The 15,170-nt window shown below is 38.8% G+C and overlaps 1 protein-coding gene across 2 annotated transcripts in view; it reads left to right on the top strand.

Annotated features, from left to right (window-relative positions):
- Vps45 (vacuolar protein sorting 45) overlaps nt 1–15,170 on the top strand; it is a 189,296-nt gene that overhangs the window by 1,102 nt on the left and 173,024 nt on the right. The window lies entirely within an intron of this gene.

Raw genomic sequence — 15,170 nt, 5'->3', positions numbered from 1 at the left:
AATGCTGCATGGGCAGCACCAATTCTCTTCTCCACATCATGCTCACAGTTACAGTGCACAGAAAGGATACTACCCAAGTACAAAAAGTGGTGTACCTGCTCCAGTGGAGTATCAGAGATGGAGATGTTGAAATGTGGAAGAGTTATCCCAGATGAAGGTTGGCGAGGATCTTGGTCTTTTCAATATTACCGGTAATGGTAAGACCAAAACAATCACATGCACTCTTGTAGCAGTTAACTGAGTTGTGATTCCTCTGGTGTAAGTGTAGATGATTCAGCATAATATGCATACAGCATTTTGGTTACCTTTGTAACTTACTGTAGGTGAGCCTCTGGGAGCGAAGTCTTGCTAGGTTGAAAAGCCCTCCATTGAAACAAAACCTAACCTCCACACTTGGGTTATTTGTAGAAGATTCATGCAGCAAAATATAATGCAAAAAATGTTGGAGTAAGCACACACCCGTTTCAGTCCACGAGTAATAGGAAATTCATCCGAGAACCTTTTCTGATGACGAACCTGTCCGGTCATGGCATCAAGAAGGTCCTGAACCAGGTCAACAAAATGCTGAGGACAGCCAAAGTGTTTCAGTACTGCCTACATAGCATGTCTTGGAACAGAGTCAGATGCCTTTTCCAGGTCATAAAAAACAAAGAAGAGAGGATTCTGTTGCTCTCTGTATTTTTCTTGAAGTTGCCTTGCACAGAAGATCAGTTCTTCCTATGGAAGTTCGAAACCCACACTGGGACTCTGGGAGGACTCTTTCAGAGATAACCTGGAGGCATTTAAGCAGAATTCTTGCGAGAATTTTACCTACGATAGATAGTAGTGATATACTGCGATAGTTGCCACAAACACTGCAATCACCTTTCTTGAAGATTGTGATTATAGTGGCATTTTTTAGTTCACCAGGTACTTCTCTGACTTACCAAATTTCGAGGATGAGAGTGAAAATCCTCATTTTGAGTGATTAACTGCCAGCTTGAATTAACTCCAGAGGGATGTTATCTGGGGCAGGTGCCTTTGTGGGTTTCAGATGATTGAGAGCTGCTCTGAATTCTTAGTAAGTTGGCAGAACTGCAATCCGTGGTTGTTCGGGCTGTTCAGGCACATCACGAAGAATGTCTTCATCAGCAGTGGAAGGACGATTTAGAAGTGTAGAGAAATGCTCCTTCCAACACTCCAGGATTTCATGGCTGTCAGTAAGAGTGGTAGAGTTGTCAGCAGTTTTCAATGTATCTGTTGAAGAGCGAGATGGACCGTACAGCTCTTTTATTCCAATGTAAAAGTTCCTCAGGTCCTGAGCATCAGATAGTTTCTGAAGTTCCTAAACTTTCTTTTGCCACCAGATATTTTTAATTTTTCTTATCTTTGTCTGACATGTTCTTGTGAGTTCTAAAAAATGTGCTTTCTTCATTTTGGAGAATGGATCTTGAAGATGGGATAGATAGGCTTCCCTTTCTGCGTTGATGAGATACAAAATTTCCTCGTTGTCGTCAAACCAATCTTGTCTCTTCTGCTTTACAAAATCATTAGTTTCCTTGGCTTACTTTGTGATTATCTTCTGTTAAGTGGCCCATTCTTGCTGAATGTCATTTATGCTAACTGGATTCAGATATTCTGTGGCAAAGGATTCACCCTGATGTTTAAGCATGTTAAAGTTTCTTCTGGTCAAGATTTGGAGATGTCTAGGTGGTTTAGGGGGTATGGAGATCCTGAGTTGACAAATAAAGAGTTTGTGATCAGTCCAGCAATCATCAGTATTTCTTGCTGTTCTGGTAATAAGTATGTCCTTCTTATCATAACGCCGTGTAATGACATAATCAAGCATGTGGCAATGTCTTGATCGAGTATGCATCCACATGTTCTTGAAGCGGTTAGGCAGTTGAAACTGAGTGTTGGTGATGAAGAGTTCATGTTCGGCACATAGACCGAGAAGCAATAGTCCATATGCATTACAAGCGCCAACTCCTTGCTTACTCATCACATTGTTCCATAGCCGATTATCTCTCATCAAGTAAAGTTCTCACATTCCATGTTTGAGTTTTTAGAGTGTGACTCTTTCCTGTTTTTGATTTCTGACCGCATGAGGGGTGACCTGCTGGGTGGGATCGCCCAGCCATACATAGGATGTGATTTCCGATGTTTAGCCCACCTTTTCTAGGGCCTTCCCCATGTGGGGTGGGCAGCGGTAATCCTAAACAGGCCTGCTCAAACACAGGTGCAGGAGGGATTTCTGAGTAGTCTCAGGGTCTCGGGGAGATGACCATCGCATATCTGCTGCCAATGTGCAGGTCCGAACTAGGAGCTTCCAGTTTCACCTGTAACCTGCCCCCACCATCCATATTCCATTGCCACTGGACTTTTTAAGTAGTAAGTGACATTTGGAAGAAGTACCACTGGCGTGAGTTTACTTAGGGTGGATCTCAACTTGCCAGGAAGTGACCCATGCACTGTGATCTCAGAGCCGTGTCCTGCCGCACACATGGAATGAGACATGCAGGATCAAGCACCGAGACTGCAACAAACTGCCGCAGACTCGAAGTACTACTGAGGTGCGCCTTCACAGCCAGTTCGTCTGGCATGACTTCTTCTGCCTCCACGACCGTTGGGAACAATGAGAGTAACGGATTCCTCCTCCGCTTGTTTCGCCATTGGGCCAAACACTTGTGATGGGTTCCAATGTCATTTCCTACACTGAGGGGAGCATCAACATACCTAAAAGGGGCTCATCCGCCCAAAGCTGTTGGCCCTTTTAGGGAATAGAGTTATTTACCGTCGCCTGACACTCGGTGTTGAGTCACTGACTGTACGGACTTACTCCATTACAGTGGTGGAATATCTGGCCAGGCACTGACAGAAACAATAATAAGAGGCAGCATTATTATCAGGCCCACACACAAGATTCTTTTTCGGGGGAAGGGGCTCAAATCAAAAAGCTAATTTTATCTAGTGTGACATTTGATATTATAATTTAACAGAGATTCGGTTATGTCTTACTGTTGGCTTGCAGAAACATGACATTTTAAAAATCCAAAATCAAAATTGTATTGCCATGTTTTTATTTACAATTACCTGTACGTACCTGCCGTTGCCCACACAGACAGAAATATATATTATTAAAATTATAATCTTACAAATTTTGCCTGAATATGCATTTTCTATTATTAGTCATTTTGCTCATTACTGACCATCGAGACCTCATAACTCTATCATTTCTGTGTTGCAGCCTTGATGAAATGTCTCCGTCCAGTGTGGTTTTCAGTTTTCCTTAACATGATCTGAAGAGGTAGGCCAGTGATCTTCTTCACCTGATCTAACCATCTACTTGCTGTTCTTTCCCGTGATCTACTGCCTTCAAGTTTGCCTTGCAAAATGGTCTTTTCTAAGTTCTCTCCTTCTCTTTTGAAAATGTCACCAAGGAACTAGAGGTAATACTCACACGGGAAGATAGTAGTTTCTTGATGCTCAGTTTGTTCAGAATGGAAACATTGGTTCTTCTTTCAGTCCAGGGTACATGCAGCATTCTCTGCCAACACCACATCTCAGAGATATTAATTCAACTTATGTCTCTAGCATTCACGGTCCAGTACTCACAGCCGTACAAAAGGACTGAGAACACTAGTGATTCCACCAAGCACATCTTCGTAGCTTTTGATATTGCCCAGTTCTGCCAGATCTTAGTGAGTTTAACCGATGCAGCATGACCTAGAACAATACATCTTTTGATTTCTATTTCACAGCTTCCTGTGTCATTGATGACTGACCCAAGGTATAGGCCTACAAATTCCTTTACTATCTTCAGGTCCTTTAGAAATCCTGTAGGTTGGATTTGGCCATTTTCTATATATGGAATATATATATATTTTTTTTTTCCTAGCAGCACAGAAAGACACCCGTGTTGGGAAGGGTTCAGTCGACACTCTGTGCTCTCTTCAAGAAATATTACAAAATTCATCTTATTGAAATTTTGAAGAGAACAGTAGAAAATTAAATTTTAAATTAAAAAAATACATATCAAGAGAGATATTTTAAAGTTAATGTTTTATGCTTTTTGCTTTAAATGGATCTAAAACGTATAAATAGCTCAAATTTTTGCAAAAATATCCGACAGAAAAATGCATTATATTATTTATCAAACTTTCACAGTGCTCGGCAGAAAAACAAATGTCAAATGTAAAGATACGAACAGAAGATTATAAAATGAATTAAGGTCGCCTAGAGGATCGTGCAAAAATATCAATTACGGCGTCAAGGTTCACATTAATACGTTGATTACCGAGCGATTTGGCTGTGCAGTTAGGGGTGTGCAGTTGTGAGCTTGCCTTCGGAAGATAGTGGGTTTGAGCCCCACTGTTGGCAGCCCTTAAGATGGTTTTCCATTTTCACATCAGGCAAATGCTGGGGCTGTAACTTAATTAAGGGTACAGCTGCTTCCTTCCCACTCCTAACGCTTTCCTACCCCATAGGCACCATAAGACCTATCTGTGTCAGTACTACGTAAAAAAAGCAAACCAAAAAACAATTTGTTGATTAATAGCTAGATGTGCCAGTCCATTTAGTCTCTCCACTTTCATTGTTGAGTGCAAATAAGTTTTCAATTGATGAGACAGCTAAAACTTCGCTCATAACTGCAGGTTGTTACAGGAAGGACAGCAAATACTTGAGGCAGTGTTTGATTGTTTGAGAAGAAATCTCTGAGCACTTCTCTAATTTCTTCGGCCTGTTACTCAGGACGTTTTCCAATTTCTTCTTCAATCTCAGAAATTCATCTTTCACAAAACCTTCTGAACTTGAGAGGTCACTACTGTAGAAGTAAACAGTTGACTGAATACCAGAGAAGTTTTCATATGCTTTGCTAGGTTTCCAACAGTTTGTTAGGAGCTCAGACTTTATACTGTCAGGAATATTTCAGTTTCCAACATAGTTGCCGATGTGAAGGTGATGAAATTCATGTGACTGCTCCTGTACTTTAGTTTGCACTTCTTTACCTGGGCACTGTGTAAAACTGTTTCTGTGTCTCTGTAATAGTACTTTAAGATGTTAAAGGTATATTAGTGTCTACATGTGGAACTTAAGATAGGCTATGTCTGTTACAGAAGAGTCAGTTGCTTTCTATCCACTTTTTCCCAAGGATAGTACAATACTGCAATAAAGATAAATAGTACAATATTTATTGTTAACTAAGTTACTCATTTGCAATTACTCATTAATTTCTAAATTCATAAAATTCTTAACGTTTCTCTGTGGAAAATTTGTTATTTATTTGAGCAAGTTAAGGATTTTAGTACTAGAAAAACCCTATTGTACTCTAGTATAAACACTGGGTGTGGGGGTGATTATTACCGAGTATTAATAATGAATTTATTGCAGTCAGTGATCATATACCTAGTAGATATACAAAGAAATGAAGTACCGGTACGTACATTGTTAATTTGTTCAACAGTCAATGCTCAGTCTCATATATTTCAAAACGGTTTTAACCCTATAACACTAAACAGGTAAATTTTACGATTCAAAAGTTCTATTGTAAATGAGACACATTATTGAAGTGTTCTGCATTGCCATCAAACAAAAATTAACAATCATGTTTAATTAAAGCATAGATGACAAAAAAGTTAACTTCAAAGTGTTCTTTTTTGGCTTAGGTAGCGTTATCAATCCAGGCAATACTTGGCACAATGTTCTGCACAAATAGTTTTTGAATAGTGGTTGCAAAATGTAATAATCCTTTTGCTCAAAGGACAAAATGAGCATAGTCTATTTTCCATCCTTGTGCATGTTCTGGCTGTTGCTGAGCGGTGATTCTCTCTCATAGATCATCTGCCGGAGAGGGCGTTGGAGGTCTGGATTGTTCAGACGGTTTTGGTAAAGTTGTGGTTGTGGTAAAGTCAAATCATGGCCCAGAGACATCATAAACTCTTTTCTTGACAGTGGATTTTCATTTTTTGTGAATTTATTGATGCAGTAAATGATGTATGCATTGACTAAGGCACCACTTTGGGTTTCTTAGAAGTTGGATCAATGTCCATGTTTTTGTGGGTTGTTGACAAAAGCATTACCACCTTGTTCTGTTTTGATTTGTATGAGAGAAGAGTTTTGGCACCATATAAACAGAATATTGATATTCCTACTGGCCTTCATTTAGAAGTAAGCACCTCCGGATAAATCTCACGCTTTATACCCTTTCATGCCTCTTCTCGTGTCTTAGCTCAGTAATTATTTACACGGATAGCTCGAGGGCTGAAGCAAAAGTTCATTGTTGGTAATAAGAGGTTCATTTTTCCTGTACCGGAAACGTGTAGTGTGTACACAGCAGAGCTTTATGCTGTCCTTGAAGCTCTGCAGTACACACGGTCCAATGAACATCAGCACTTTCTGTTATGACTCCTTGAGCTCATTACAATCTATTGATGCATGTTTCCTGTGAACCCCTCTGTTGCAGCGGATCTAGGACCCGCTGGCCAGGTGTTGGAGTGCTAACACCAGAATCATGTTTTTTTGGCTTCCAAGCCACAAGGGTATAGCAGGAAGTGATTTAGCTGATAGGGCTGCCAGGGAGGCGTTCACAGCAGCCCCATTGCCTTACAAGGTTCCATCCAGTGATATTCATTCTCAGCTGAGACATTTGGTTATGTCCTATTGGGAGATGGAGTGGCAGGCCACTCACGGAGAAGAGGAGTGGTACCGTATGTCGTCTTCAGATTGGCCACGGCTTGGCAATGTACTCGTACTTACTGAAGGGAGAAGCCCCACCCCCCTACCCCAAGGTGTACTTGAGGCAGTCATCTTACCCATGGTATACATCCTTACGAAGTGCGTGGACCTGGTCTGCCATAGTGTAAAACTTCCGAGTACTATCTCCTTCATTCTGTAAGATGACGAGCAGTCAGCAGACCTCGTCATCCATTTAATGAGGGATGGTGGCCTATTTTATCATGTATACAAGTGAATTTTCTATTTGTTTTTAATTTTTATTTTATTTTTAACTACCTTTTATTCTACTGACTCTGTTTTAGTAAGTCTTTGTATTTTAATGTGTTTTTTTTTTACTTTTGAGTGATATACACACATATTGTATCACCTCAGTTCCAAGATCGCCTGAACAATGATGTTGAATGTTTATATTGCATCAAGAACACAGTCCCTTCTGTTCCTAGATGTCACTAAACCTGCCCAAAGGTGTAAACAACCGTGCATGAGCAGGGCCTATTAGACGGAGTGCGTACGACAGCCGATGAGTTCTAGTCATTCCACCAGGAAGGACGTACACTGCTCGTGTTATCTGTAATTCTGCCATGCCTAGAAGATCAATACTGCAGTTTGATCGTATCTGCATTGTTACATTGTGTCAGGAGGTGCTCTCATCTAGGGAAGTTCCCAGACGTCTCAGAGTGAACCAAAGCAATGTTGTTCAGACATGGAGGAGGTACAGAGATACAAGAACTGTTGATGACTTGCCTCACTCAGGCTGCCCAAGGACCATGACTGCAGTGGATAACCGCTATTTACAGATTTCAGCTCAGAGGAACCCTGAAACCAATGCCACCATGCTGAATATTGCGTTTCGTGCAGCCACAGGACGTCATGTTTCGACTCAAAGTTTACGCAATAGGCTGCATGATAATGTGTACCTTCACTTTCGACGTACATGGTGAGGTCCACCTTTGCAACCTAGACACCCTGCAACACGGTACAGATGGGGCCAACAATATGTTGAATGGACCCATCAGAATTGGCATAAAGTTCTCTTCACAGATGAGTGTTGCATATGCCTTCAACCAGACAATCGTCGGAGACGTGTTTGGAGGCAGTCTGGTCAGGTTGAACATCTTAGACACACTGTCCAGCGAGTGCAGCAAGGTGGTGGTTCCCTGATGTTTTGGGGTGGCATCATGTGGGGCCGACGTACGTCACTGGTGGTTATTTAAACATAGGAATTTCATTTTGTCCGTATTGAACTGAGAAAGGATGTTAGGAAAAACTTAAAACGGTCCACCTTTTCAATACAAAAATGTTATATTTATTTATAACATGTATTTGCACTTGGAACTAGTTTCGACGCTGTGTTTGCGTCATCATCATCCAAAATGTGGGAAATAGGCAAGATGTAGGCATTTATATTACACAAGGCGTTACATTAAACAATACACATCTTATAAGGAGATAAAAACAGGGACGAATATAGAAACAAATGAATCGTTGAGAAAACAAAAGTTATACATATTAAAAATAACCTTAACCACATATCTTGCAGTGCGAAAGTGTTCTTCTTGAATGATTCCTGAATATAAAAAAGAAACACACGCGCACACATTTCTGGAGAGCCAGCAGGCAGGACAAAGTAAAGTGAAACCTTAAGAGTTCTTCTGAGAAGAGTTCCTCATTTTTTCTATGTTCCGACTAACTAATGAAGTCTCCCTTGAGTTCCTGATAAACATACATAACAGGAAATTCTCCTTCACTCTCAACAATAGCTCTAAAGACCAACGGTAAAATTTTTATTTTAAATATTGTGCAGAGACGTGAAAGCATGATTTTGAACATGATATAACTCCTTCATATGACCCAGTTTTTTAATACAAGGTGTTGCATTAAATAATACACATCTTACGAGGAGATGAAAACAGGGACGAATGTAGAAACACATGCATCGTTGAGAAGGCTAGTTATACATATTAAAAATAAGCTTAACCACATAACTTGCAGTGTGAAAATATTTGCCTTGAATGATTCCTGAATACAAAACGCGCGCGCACACACTTCTAAAGAGCCAGCAGGCAGGAAAAAGTAAGGTGAAACCTTAAGAGTTCTTCTGAGAAGAGATCATGATTCTTTCTATGATCTGACTAACTAGAAAGAATGATGAACTCTTCTCAGAACAACTCTTAAGGTTTCACCTTACTTTTTCCTACCTGCTGGCTCTTTAGAAATATGTGCGCGTGCGTCTTGTATTCAGGAATCATTCAAGGCAAATATTTTCGCACTGCAAGTTGTGTGGTTAAACTTATTTTTAATATGTATAATTTTGGCTTTCTCAACAATGCATTTGTTTCTACATTCGTCCCTGCTTTTATCTCCTCGTAAGATGTGTATTGTTTAATGTAACACCTTGTGTAAAAAATTGGGTTAAATGAAGGAGTTATATTATATTCAAGATCATGCTTTCACGTCTCTGCACAATATTTAAAAATGAAATTTACCGTGGTCTTTATAGCTATTGTTGAAAGTGAAGGAGGATTTCCTGTTGTGCATGTTTATCAAGAACTCAAGGGAGACTTCATTAGTTAGTCGGAACATAAAAAATGATGAACTCTTCTCAGAAGAACTCTTAAGGTTTCACATTACTTTTTCCTGCCTGCTGGCTCTTCAGAAATGTATGCGCGTGTGTTTTGTATTCATGAATCATTCAAGACGAATATTTTCGCACTACAAGATGTGTGGTTAAGGTTATTTTTAATATGTATAACTTTCCCTGTTTTCATCTCCTTGTAAGATATGTATTGTTTAATTTCCTGTTGTGTATGTTTATCAGGAACTCAAGGGAGACTTCATTAGTTAGTCAGATCATAGAAAGAATCATGATCTCTTCTCAGAAGAACTCTTAAGGTTTCACCTTACTTTTTCCTGCCTGCTGGCTCTTTAGAAGTGTGTGCGCGCGCGTTTTGTATTCAGGAATCATTCAAGGCAAATATTTTCACACTGCAAGTTATGTGGTTAAGCTTATTTTTAATATGTATAACTAGCCTTCTCAACGATGCATGTGTTTCTACATTCGTCCCTGTTTTCATCTCCTCGTAAGATGTGTATTATTTAATGCAACACCTTGTATTAAAAAACTGGGTCATATGAAGGAGTTATATCATGTTCAAAATCATGCTTTCACGTCTCTGCACAATATTTAAAATAAAAATTTTACCGTTGGTCTTTAGAGCTATTGTTGAGAGTGAAGGAGAATTTCCTGTTATGTATGTTTATCAGGAACTCAAGGGAGACTTCATTAGTTAGTCGGAACATAGAAAAAATGAGGAACTCTTCTCAGAAGAACTCTTAAGGTTTCACTTTACTTTGTCCTGCGTGCTGGCTCTCCAGAAATGTGTGCGCGTGTGTTTCTTTTTTATATTCAGGAATCATTCAAGAAGAACACTTTCGCACTGCAAGATATGTGGTTAAGGTTATTTTTAATATGTATAACTTTTGTTTTCTCAACGATTCATTTGTTTCTATATTCGTCCCTGTTTTTATCTCCTTATAAGATGTGTATTGTTTAATGTAACGCCTTGTGTAATATAAATGCCTACATCTTGCCTATTTCCCACATTTTGGCTGATGATGACGCAAACACAGCGTCGAAACTAGTTCCAAGTGCAAATACATGTTATAAATAAATATAACATTTTTGTATTGAAAAGGTGGACCGTTTTAAGTTTTTACTGGTGGTTATGGAAGGCACCGAAACAGATGAACGATACAGAAATGATATCCTCTGACCTATAGTGCAACCATATTGGCAGCAAAAATATGAAGTTTACTGGGCGAGTTGGCCATGCGCGTAGAGGCACGCGGCTGTGAGCTTGCATCCGGGAGATAGTAGGTTCGAATCCCACTATCGGCAGCCCTGAAAATGGTTTTCCGTGGTTTCCCATTTTCACACCAGGCAAATGCTGGGGCTCTACCTTAATTAAGGCCATGGCCGCTTCCTTCCAACTCCTAGGCCTTTCCTATCCCATCGTCGCCATAAGACCTATCTGTGTCGGTGCAACGTAAAGCCCATAGCAAAAAAAAAAATGAAGTTTTGAAGCTTCCACCTAATCAGTACATATATTGATTTACTTCATATATATGTACTAGCAAGATACCCGTGCTTCGCTACGGGTATTATAAAGAAATTTATAATTGAATGCTTATTGTTTTATATATAATCCGCCGAAATTCGCGATCTGACTGGTTATCTGAGAGAATCCGCCAAACTTCGCGATCTGACTCATTTTCTAATAGATTATGGCAAGTTTCCTCCCATTTTTCAATCTTTCTTTCCGGCAATCGATTTCGTACTTCCCGGGCTAGGTCCAGGTATATCACCCGGTCAGTTGGGTCCCTAAATCTTTGCCATCTTTTCCTATAAGAATTTTTAATATGGATCAAATCCTTGAGGAGATCCGGCGTGGTGTCCTCTTGGGTGCCTTGGCGGTACTGAACCCGCAGCTGGACTGCATTCTTAGTCATTACCCGTCCAGGACCCGTTTCCAGCGCAGTCTGCACTTTTGACGACGGTCCAGAACATTATTATTATTATTATTATTATTATTATTATTATTATTATGATGATGATTATTATTATTATTATTATTATTATTATTATTATTATTATTATTATTATTATTATTATAGATGTTCTGGACCCCATAGCAAGATGCAAGACCGCTACTTGGCGGTAAATTACATCTGCTGCCACTGTCATTGTTAACAATGTGACCAGCACCATTGTTGCACGTAGCCAAGTGTGCGGGATTTCTGGTGATACGAATGACATACTTCCATGCATTGTTGACCTTATTATAGAGGTGAACAATTGGACGGTCAATCTCATTCATATCGTTTATTTCAAAGGTGTTTAAATTTTTATTTATATGCCAGGAGAATGTACTGTAATCTAAGAACGTTCTCCGAAGAAAAAGATGGCTCTTGAAAATGAACCCAGGAAAGATTAAAAATGATGGGTTTATGATCAGAATAAGTACATCGGAAATCTGCAGACTGTTTCCAGTCATTCGACAGGGTCAGGAATGGAATGAATAAAGCCCCCACCTGGCGGCGGCAATAGGAATTGTTGAAATAATAACATTAAGTTATTTATTAGACCACCTAATCAATACAAAATTACATGTAATAGGAATTGTGCCGGCTGCCGAAGCCTGTTGCACTCCTCTGGGGCAATGGATAATGAATGACAAATGAAATGAAATTAAATGATATTGGACAGTGTTGCTGGAATGAATGATGACAGGGAAAACCGGAGTATCCGGAGAAAACCCTGTCCCGCCTCCGTTTTGTCCATCATGGAGTGACCGGGATTTGAACCACATAACCCAGCTGTGAGAGGCAGGCACGCTGCCACCTGAGCAGCGGAGGCTCCTTATAAGTACATTATGAACAGTAAAATCAACTATTCTCACCTCCTTTTACACCCCACCGCCGTTAAGTTTATTTACCCCCCCCCCCCCCACAAAAAATAACAGAAAGGCATGTTTCTTTATGTTTAAAGGAGATTCCAAACACCAATGTTCACGTCTATTACCTTCAGTTTTGAGATATAAGTATCCCCATAAAAATAATTCACTTTTTTCACTTCCTTTCACACTCCTCCCCCCCCCCCAATTGAATTTTCCAGCAAAAACCTTGTTTCTTTAATAGTAATAAAGGATCTTCTAAATACCAATTATCACGACTCTAACTTCCTCAGTTTTTGATTTGTGTGACCTCATGAAAGGAATTCAACTCCTTTTCAATCCCGCCCCACAAGATGATTCCCCCCCTCCACAAAAAACGCGTTTTTCTTTGTTCCAAATACCAATTTTCACGTCTGTAACAACTTTAGTTTTTATTAGACGAAGTATTCTCGTACAATTAAGTCAATTAATTTTTCAATTCTTTCACCTCCCCACCCCCCTTGCATTGGATTTTTCGAGAATACGTGTTTCTTTACTTTAAAGCAGAATCCAAATATCAAATTTCACGTCTGTAACATCTTCATTTTTGAGATATCAGTAGCTTAATTAAAATAATTCAACACCATTTTCAGTCACTTTACCCCCCCCCCCCCCCCAGCCAAGTGGTTTTTCGGAAAACTAAAAATACACGTTTCTTGACTTTTAATAGAGAAAAAAAGTACCATTTTTCACTTCTGTAACATGTTAAGTTTTTGAGATACACTGTAGAAATTCTCATTTTAAAATTCACCCTGTTTTTAGTTCCCCTTAAATGGAGTTTCCAAAAACAAATCACCTATGTTTCTTTACATTTACAGGAAATTCCAAATACCACTTTTTATGTCTGTAACATTTTACGTTTCTCAGATATTCTGTAGATATAGTCTTTCAAAAATTACACCTCAATTTGTCACTCCTGTTTAACCTCCAGTAATTGAAATTTCCAAAAACAAAAAAATACATGTTACTTTATTTTTAAAGGAGATCCCATGTACAAATGTTCAGTTCTGTAATATCTTCAGTTTCTGAGATATATGTATCCTCATTAATAGCATTCAACCCATTATTCACCCTTTTACACCCCTCCTATTGGGATTTTCCAAAAACAAAAAAATACATGTTTCTTTATTTTTAAAGGAGGTTTTAAATACCAATTTTTACATATGTAAACTTTTCAAGTTTTAAGATGTAGATACACTCATTTTAAAAATTAACCCCCATATTTGGATTTTCCAAAAACGAAAAAATACCTGTTTCTTTATTTTTAAAGTAGATCCCAAATACCAGTTTTCAGGTCTGTAATATCTTCAGTTTCTGAAATAAAAGTAGCCTCATTAAAGGCATTCAACCCATTTTTCACCCTTTTCCACCTTTATTACAGTATAGGGATTTTCCGAAAACAAAAAAAGTACGTGTATCTTTATTTCTGAGGGAGATTCTAAATACCAATTTTTACATCTATAATCTTTAAAGGTTTTGAGATATACACTCATTTTAAAAATTCACCCCCCGTTAATTGGATTTTCCAAAAACAAAAAAATACCTGTTTCTTTATTTTTAAAGGAGATCCCAAACACCAATTTTCAGGTCGGTAATATCTTAAGTTTCTGAGATATAAGTATCCTCTTGAAAGGCATTCAACCCGTTTTCACCCCTCCTAATGGGATTTTCTGAAAACAAAAAAATACGTGTTTCTTTATTTTTAATGAAGATTCTAAATACCAATTTTTACATCTGTAAACTTTCAAAGTTTTGAGATATAGATACAGTCATTTTAAAAATTCACCCCCCCCCCTTTTCACCCTCCCATTTATTGGATTTTCCAAAAATAAAAAAAATACGCGTTTCTTTATTTTTAAAAGAGATTAAAAGTACAAATTTTCAGGTCTGTAATATGTTCAGTTTCTGAGATATAAGTGCCGGTATCCTGATTAAAGGCATTCAACCCCTTTATCACCCTTTTTCACCCCTCCTATTGGGATTTTCTGAAAACAAATTATACGTGTTTCCTTATTGTTAAAGACGATTCTAAATACTAATTTTTACATCTGTAAACTATTGATGTTTTGAGATATAGATACAATCATTTTAAAATTTCACCCCCCCTTTTCACCCCCTTAGCAATGGAATATCCAAAAATCCTCTCTTAGCGAGCACCTATATCTTAATATGAATGTATCCCCAAAATTTCATTTCATTATGTCCAGTAGTTTTGGCTCGGCGATGATGAATCAGTCAGTCAGTCAGGACAAGTTATTTTATATATATAGATTGATTAGGTGAATATAATCAATACAGAAATTAAACTTATGGATTGTGATATATTGGCAGCATTTCGGAGAGGCGTTTGTCGTCATGGAAGACTATTCTCACCCCCATCATGCACATCTTGTGAATGAGTTCCTTCATGATAATGAAATCGCTCGACTAGAGTGGCCAGCATGTTCTCCAGACATGAACCCTATTGAACATGCCTGTGATACATTGAAAAGGGCTGTTTGTGAACGAGATGACCCACCAACCAATCTGAGAGATCTACGCCGAATCGCCGTTGAGGAGTGGGTCGGTCTGGGTCAACCTTGCTTTGATGAACCAGTGGATAGTACGACGAATACAGGCATGCATCATTGCAACAGGATGTGCTACTTGGTATTAGAGGTACTGGTGTATGCTGCAATTTGGACCACACCTTAAGAAAGGCCAGATGTATGATTGTACAACATGCAATGCATGGTTTTCATGAGCAATATGAGAGGGTATGTATGGCAAGACCCCAACTAGAGTATGGTTCCAGTGTATGGGACCCTCATCAGGATTACCTGATTCAAGAACTGGAAAAAATCCAAAGAAAAGTAGCTCGATTTGTTCTGGGTGATTTCCGACAAAAATGTTGCAAAGTTTGGGTTGGGAAGAATTGAGAGAAAGAACTGCTCGACTAAGTGGTATGTCAGATAAAAAATTAGA

This window comes from Anabrus simplex, chromosome 1 (genome assembly GCF_040414725.1).
Source record: "Anabrus simplex isolate iqAnaSimp1 chromosome 1, ASM4041472v1, whole genome shotgun sequence".
Lineage (NCBI taxonomy): Eukaryota > Metazoa > Arthropoda > Insecta > Orthoptera > Tettigoniidae > Anabrus > Anabrus simplex.
Note: the sequence above shows the minus strand (reverse complement) of the source record. Positions and strands in the feature narration are given on the sequence as shown.